The sequence below is a fragment of the Mustela nigripes genome, chromosome 13, assembly GCF_022355385.1.
Source record: "Mustela nigripes isolate SB6536 chromosome 13, MUSNIG.SB6536, whole genome shotgun sequence".
NCBI lineage: Eukaryota > Metazoa > Chordata > Mammalia > Carnivora > Mustelidae > Mustela > Mustela nigripes.
Window position 1 is genome coordinate 55105223 of NC_081569.1, and position 8619 is coordinate 55113841.

Below are 8619 nucleotides of genomic sequence, written 5' to 3' on the forward strand. Positions count from 1 at the left end.
ATGGATTACACTAAATGGGAATGAAAATAGAAGAAACATATTTAAAAGCACTACTGTCCCCTACATAACTATAATAAGTGAATGAAATGTTATGTGTGCATTTAACTGTCTCACATCCCTTTGAAAAGTAAGTTTCCTGAGGGCAGTATCCGTTTCTTTTGTTAAGAGGCCATTGTCTTAAATGCACAAGCTTTGGGTCAGTAGGAAAAGTATTTAGTGACAGTTGTGGCGATGGCCCCCTAATGATCTGTTCAAAAAAAATTAGATTCTGTAGCAGGTTTCCATATCTGCCACTCAGCAGGAAATTACTCATTTTATATTATGCTTTTGTAACTGATATTTTTTGGTATTATTTTATTTGTTGAAGTTATATCTAGTGCCAAGTTTGTAAATTGAATTTTACAACATACCTTTTAATGTTATGAGAGAAAAAAATCTTTTGAGTCGAAATAGTGTATGTTTGGCCTTGCCAAATGAATATGGGGGAAGCCCAGAATAAACTAATATGTCCCATCTGCATGAAACTGTAAAAATCATTACTGTTATAAATCTATAGTATACTTACAATTCTAAGCTATAGTACACTTTTTGAATACCCCGTCAGGAAAGAAATACCTCTCAAACAGCCCTCTAAACTATAGTGTAGTTTAGGAGGAAAACCCCATTAGAAGAAAAGCCAAACATTATGGTATTCTCTATATGGAAGAAATAAATCTTTGGGATAAATGATAGCATGACGGAATTAAAATGCCTGTAAGACCATTGATAGGAAAGGAGATCATGACAAAGTTCCTTTCCATCCCCCACCCTCAAAAAAGGGCTTTAAAAAGTTTCCTCCTTTCGTAGATTATATGAACACTCTAATCGCATCCAGAAGTAAAATGTCTTCTAGAGAGGCCTGTTAAGAGTGATTTCTCTCTCTCTCTCTCTATACACACACAAACACACACACACACATTTTGAGCTTCAGTGGCTATAAAAAGTGCGATTTATTTTTTATGAAACAAAAATATAATAAAACTCGAATTTTCATTATTCTCATATTCATTTGGAGATTTAATTACTACATATGACTAAATCTAATCTTTTAATTTCTACAAATTATATCTTTCTATTGAGTTGCCTATTCAAAATAACTTATCGCTTATTTTAAATCCCAAATCATAATGAGACTTAGGGACAAAATACTTGCCAGCAATGTTTTACATAGCATGATAGTTGGGCTCTTTCCATTTTTAGGTAATTTCCCCAGTTCTGTCTTGAGGGACAGGGATCTATGTTGGGTGATATGAAGAGAAGCCCTAAGACCTCACCTTCTCCAACTACCTCTCCTACATGCTTGAATGTGACATTATTTACTCCTCCTTTCCTAAGTGAAATTCTATTAGAATAATTTGAGAGATAAGCAAAGCCCTCAGAACACTGACATTCCCTGGAGAAAACTGATCTGGTTGAGCTCAGGGCAGAATGTGTCTGTGTGTTATGGTGGGGGGTGGTTAGGAGGAGAAGTTTTCCCCCAATCCCCCTGATCTCTATAAAGACTACTACTTTTTTTTATGCACATCAGCTGTTGGCCAGCAAAGCAGCTCAGACCTGATGGCTTTGGGCTTTAGGCAGCTCTCAAGTGAGGGGGACCCAGAAAGAGCAGCAGAATATTGGATAAGGAAAAAGAGCAGGTGCAAAGGAGGAAAAAGGTAAAGAACAGATTCAGAGTTCCTGCTTCCTCTGTGTGAGCTCAGAGAAGCTAAACAATTGATGTCATGAACTGGCGGTGGGGGGAGGGGGGAGGGAGTGGGGGGGATGTGGGGGATAGTGGGGGGTTGGCTGAAACCTGAAACTGGCTTAAACAACCCCAGGGAGGCTCTTAATACAGTTCCTGAACCAGACCCAGAATAATCTCTGTGGTATCTGCTGCTAGAAAAAAGGATGTCCGGAAGAGTTAATTTACAATGTATTTATGTATTTTAAATTCCTCGTTGTCCAGCTGTCTTGGAATGGGGAGCTCATCCCTTTGCCCAAGCTCCAGCTCATTGTGGGGCGGGGGCAGGGGCTTTTCTCCACGGGGTCCCCAGTCGCAGGCGCTGACCTGCCCTTGAAGCGCTCGTTTCACAAGCTTTACCCAAGCGCTCTCTGGCTCTTTGTACATCTTTAATAGTTTCCTTGACGGACTATGAAGAACTGCCAGATGACAGTTCTATTTCATTTTTGTCACTGCCCGGCGCTCCTTTTTTCTCTCTGGCTTTTTCTCAAGGGCATGATTCTATAAGTCACTGTGGCAATGTTCGCGATGTGTATTGGTCTTTCAACCCCCTGTATTGATGCAGTGCGAGCCAGTCATGGACATGTCAAGATTTCAGGCCTTCAAGAAAGTAATCAAGGAGTATTTTATAAACTCTAATGTCCTTTCCATTGAAAGCAAATTGAAACTGGGGATTGGGATCTGATATTAAGGGTTTACTTTAAAACACTGCTGCCAGAGGCATAAAACAGCCCCTTTGATTAATATACCATAGGATTTTGTTCGCTTGGAAAAAGCGCAAGTGATGTGCTTTTGTTTCCCAAGTTTTAAATAAAACATTTGTCATTCTTTCATGCTGTTTATTACTAATTGCACAATTATTTTATTATATGGCACCAGAAAAATATGATTTGAGCTTCCTTCTGCATATTCTATGTTTTAAGTAAATAATCACTTCAGTCAAAGTTATTTATTAAATTACATTATACTTTGCTAAGTGTAATGGGGATGTCAAGACCTTTTTTTTTATTAGTGTTGCATAATGAAATAATTGGAGAATTAGTAATAAATTTTTCCCTCTGGTAATTTAGAATAAACTAGCGATTTCCTTAAGAATGTAGGATTCTTAAAATTATCTCTCAGAAAATTACACTGATGAATGTCATACGTTTCTTCAGCCAAAACAAAATGAGATGGCTTTTCCTTGTCACCTCCGCAGAGTCAGTATAGCTCTCATACACGATGAGTGTGGAGATTTCTTTGTATATTGTTTCTCTGGAGGGTCTCCGTATGGAGAGGACAGATGAGTTCCAAACAGGAGGACGCTAATACATTTGAAAACATGTTTGTGATCACTAGCTTTCACATGCTACCACATTTCGGCTTTTAGGCCAAGAGCAGGAAATGTCTTTCAAAGCTAACATGTGTCTTTTTGTGACATCATGATCCGTAGGTGTTTACCGTGACACCTACTGTGGGACGTCCTCTCAGGCACAGGGAGGGACACGAATGTGGAGCATATACGGACTTGGCCTTCAAGGAGCTCCCTTTCTAGCAAGGGAGGTAATGAATGTGCGTGGATTACCAGAGTATCAGCTAACAAGTAGACATTGGCAAGTGCTACAGATTTTCTCAGGGAAGAAAGAGTCCTGTGGCTTGGGAAGGAGCCATGTGGGAGCATGCAAGGGGGAGTATCAAGGGCTTGGCATTTGAACTTGAACGATGGGTATTAATAGAAACAGCTAACATTTACCGAGCTCTTATGTTGCCAGACATACCTTGACTCTAAAGGCTGTTTTCCTAACCACTAAGCCACAGGATATGGTATGGAGGGAATGGATATTCTTGACAGAGGAGATAGGACGAGCAAAGGCACAAAAGGGACTGGGTTCGGTCTTCTAAATCATTTGCAGATAGTAATTTAGGACAGTTGCATACAGAAGATAGAGGCACTCATTCAGATTACCCACACAGTGAGTGCACTTACAGCCTATAATGAATGCCAACAGCAATATGTGCCCTAAAAAATAATTAGACACAATGCCGCACTGTATAATGTTTTGATTATGCAATCACATATTTATTAACAAAGGTTGCTATCTATTCTTCCAACTGTAAAATTCTAGAATATACAATTATACAAAACAATAGAAATAGAATCATAAGGACAGTAATCAGCACCCTTCTTAGTCTGGCCTCAATTTACTTCCTCAGTCTTATTTTTCTCTTCACACCTTATGCTCTAGCCAATAAAGTTATTGTTTCCTGCATGTGCCTGGTCCTATCACGCAACCCACTGCTCCTGTGAGACTTTGGATCTCTAGGACTGGCTCAGCCTAGAAAGACTTCTCTTGGCAGCTAGAGCTCTTGGAACCACATTAGGTTTTGTGGATGTTGAGTGGTGTGCATGTTCATGTCTCTGGTGGGTGTTGACATTCCTATTACAATTATGAGATTGCTTATTGCCCCAGAATTGATTTGGGAAAATTGTGGACTTACACCTTAACTGAGTCTCATGCACCCTCTCAGCCCTGACCACACACTCTAGCATATGTTAAGGAACAGGACCTTTTATTTTACCCACGTTTGGAGCTGTTCCCTTTCCAACATTCCATAGCAGCTCCCTTGTCACGCCTCATTTTGCAGGGATCACCCTTCACATACTTGCCTTTCACTATTTGGCTGTCTTCTTTTCTAACTCTAGGAAATTCTGGGAAAATACTTCGTTCCTCATATTGCTACCGTGTGGTCCATTACCCACTACTGAGGAAAGTACTCTGGGCCTTTCTACTCCTGCGAATTTACCCAAGAGAAATGAAAACACATGTTCGTAGAAATACTTGTAGCAAATGTTTATAGCAATGTTATTTAGAAACCACTTCCTGATTCAGGAGCTTTATCAGTTCGACCCACCAGCCATATAACGTGAGCTCCCTGCCCGCCCTGACCTGGGTCAGTGTTTGTAATCTTAGTTCTTCTACTAAGGTATGTAGTGGTATCTCATTATGACTTTAACTTGCATTTCCCTAATGACTAAGGATGTGGGGTATATTTTCATGCACTTATTTGTCATCCATATGTATTATTTGGTCAAATTCTAGTCCTTTCTTCTTTTGTTGTTTTTGCCTAGTTTTAATTGAATTGTTTGCCTTATTAGTGAGTTGGCTACATCCAGCTTTTGGCAATTATACATAAAGCTGCCACAGATTTTTGTATGAATATAATTTTCACTTTCCTTGCATAAATACCTAGAAATACAATTGCTGGGTCATATGGTAAGTCTATATTTAATAGGAAACTGCCAAATTGTCTTTCAAAGTGGCTGTAATATTTTGCATTTCCACTAGTACTATAAGAGAGTTCTTACTGGAATTTGAATTGAATTGCATTGAATCTATATATTAGTTAGAAAGGATTTACATACTAACAGTACTGAGTCTTCCAATCCATAAGAATGATATATCTCTACATTTATTAATCATTAATTCTTCTCAGTAGTATTTTGTAGTTTTCAGTGTATACCTTCTGTAAAATCTATCCCTAAGTATTTACACTTTCCCTGATATTGTAAATAGTATTTTTAAATTGAAATTTACAGTTGTCCATTGCAAGTATATATAAATAAAATTGATATTGATTAAAATATTCTACATAGACCATTATATTGTCTGCAAAGAAAGTTTTCTTTCTTTCTAATCTGTCTTTTATTTCTTTCTTCTTTCCTTGTTGGCACAGACCTTCAGTATAATGGGAATAAGATTGTTGAGAGGAGGAATCCTTTTCTTCTTTTTCATTTTACAAGGTTTTTTACCACTAAGTAGGATGGTAGCTCTGGGTTTTTCAAGCATGTTTTTTAACAAATTGAGCAAGTCCTTTTCTATTATTCCTAGTTTGCTGAATGTTTTTCCCAAAAAGTGTGTAGATTTTTGTCAAATGTTTTTCCTGCCTCTATTGAGATGATCATATAATTTTTCTTTTAGTCTGTTAATATGGCACATTATATTTTGTTTTTCAAATGTTCAACCTACCTTGTATTGCTGTGTAAACTCCATGGGACCACGATGCTTTATTTCTTTCTATATTGCCAGATTCAACTTGCTAATATTCATAGGGAATATTGGTGTCTAGTTTTCTTTTTTTTTTAATTTTCTTTTTTTTAAAGATTTTATTTATTTATTTGACAGACAGAGCTCACAAGTAGGCAGAGAGGTAGGCAGATAGAAAGGGGGAAGTAGGCTCCCGACTGAGCAGAGAGCCCAATGTGGAGCTCGATCCCAGGACCCTGGGATCATGACCTGAGCTGAAGGCAAAGGCTTTAATGCACTGAGCCACCCAGGCGCCCTTAACTTTTATTTCTTTTCCTTTTCTTTTCTAATAGTTTTTTCTAGTTTCTGTATGATGTAGCACTGGTCTCATAGAATGTGATGGAATATGTTCTCTTTTATTCATTGGGAGAGTTCGTTGTGTAGAAGTGTTATTATATCTTTCTTAAATGTTGGGAAGAATCCACTAGTGAAGCTACCTAGCCTTGGAGTATTCTAAAACCTTGGCAGTTTTTAACTATGAATTCAATTTACTTACAATTTATAGTATTATTCAGGTCATTTTTCTTCTTAAGTCAGCTTTGGAAGTTCGTGTCTTTCAACATATTTGTTATTTTATCTAAGTTGTTAACTTATTGGCCAAAAAAATTTGTTTAAAGTATTTTCTTATTATCATTTATTTTTTTCCAATATACATATTTTATTCTATATGCTATAATATACATATGCTTGGCTGCATCCCACATGTTTGATATTTGGTGTTGTAGTTCTCCTTTAGTTTAAAATAATTTTTAATTTCTTTTGAGATTTTTTTCATTCACCTGTGGGTTATAAAGAAATGTGCTGTATAATTTCCAAATATTTGGGGGGATTTCCCAGATATCTTTCTATTATTGATTTCTGCTATAATTATATTGCGGTCTGAGAATATACATTGACAATTTCAACCCTTTCGTATTTATTGAAATGTGTGGTTTTTTTTTTTAAAGATTTTATTGATTTATTTGGCAGACAGAGATCACAAGTAGACAGAGAGGCAGGGAGAGAGAGAGAGAGAGAGAGGAGGAGGAAGCAGGCTCCCCACTGAGCAGAGAGCCTGATGTGAGACTTGATCCCAGGACCCCAGGATCATGACCTGAGCCGAAGGCAGAGGTTTAACCCACTGAGTCACCCAGGCACCCCTATTGAAATGTTTTATAGATCAGAATATGGCCTATCCTGGTAAATATTTCATGTGCATTTAAAAAAAAATCCATTATGCTGTTTTTTGAGTGCAGTGTTCTACAAATGTCAGTTAGACCAAGTTGGCAAATAGTCTTGTTCACATTTTTTTACTTATGTCCTGTCTACTTGTTCCTTCAATTATTGAGAAGGGGATTTTGAAATTCCAACTATATTTGTGAGTTTGTCTATTTCTTTTAAGTTCTGTAAGTTTTTGTTTTCTCAATTTGGAAGTTCTGTTTTTAGGTGCAGATACTTTTAGAAATGTTATGTTTTATTGATGTAGTGACCATTTTGTCATTGTATCATTGCCCTTCTTTATCCTGGTAACATTCCTTACTCTGAAATCTATATTAATACAGCTACTCCTACTTTCTTTCTGTTAGATTTAGAATGCTATATCTCTTCCCATTCTTTTACTTTGAACCCCTCCGTGGTTTATGTTTCAAGTGTGTTTCTCATAGACAACATATAGTTAAGTCTTACTTTATAAAATTCATTTAACAGTCTACTCTTTAATCAGAGTTTGTAAACTATTTACATTTAATATAATCATTATTACTTTATGGTTAAGTTTATTAAACTGATAAGAACAGATACTACACTTGATCTTAGCCAAAAGGCCGAGAAGCGATACTTTATGGTTAAGTTTAAATGTGCTTTTTATTTGTTTTCTCTTTGTCCCACTTTTTTTTGGTTCCCTTTCCTCTTTTTGTGTTTTGTTTTTATTAATTAATTTTTATTCCATTTCCTATCCATTATTGGTTTATTAGTTATACTTCTTTTTTAGTTGATTGCTCCTCATTCATAGATTAAACTGAATCTTACGATGATTAACCACTTGTCCAAAATTGCATAATAGTTAAGTCAAAGCCCTGCCAGTGGTGTACAAGGTGTTCATTTTTCTGGCCTTCATTATCTCTGACATCGCCTTTATCTACCCTCTCTGTCACTCACTGCCGCAGCCACACTGACTTCCCTGCTGCTCCTCAGATATGCAAGACATGTTCCCAACACAAGGGTCACTGGCACTGACTTTTTTCTTTGTCTGTCTCTTTCCCTCGATATCTATGTCTGACTAACCTCTGGCAAGCCTGTGCTCTAATGTCACTATTCAAGGATGCCTTCCCCACTATACTATTCTTAATTGTATCCTCCTTCCCAATCCTTACAACCAATCCCAGTTACCCTGTTTTATTATTTTTAAAAAAAGCACACACAAAGTTTTTAGGTATTATATTTATTTTCATTTATTATACCTATTATTTTTTATATTTTATTTATTATACCTATTATTTTATGTATTATATTTATTATTTATATCTTTCCTCAAGTATACAAGTTCTATAAAATCAGGAATTTTGTCTGTCTCATTTAATGATGTATCCCAATACCTTAGAATGGCACCTGGCACATAGTAGGCATTTAATAAATATTTGTTGAACGGATGAATACATTGGCAAGTATAAAATACAGGAAGTGAATTTATTGATTACAATGAAATATAGCTATATAGAAACACAACAACTGTGCTTAACATGGAGTGATATATGAATTTTCTTCCTAAAATACCATTCAGTGTGGTTAAAACTCTGTATAATAAATGTAATTTAAATA

At 36.5% G+C, this 8619-nt stretch overlaps 1 pseudogene; it reads right to left on the reverse strand.

The window, feature by feature from the left end:
• Window positions 1-7523: 7523 nt before the first annotated feature.
• On the reverse strand, window positions 7524-7637 carry LOC132000576 (U2 spliceosomal RNA; annotated as a pseudogene).
• Between the last annotated feature and the right edge of the window lie 982 nt (window positions 7638-8619).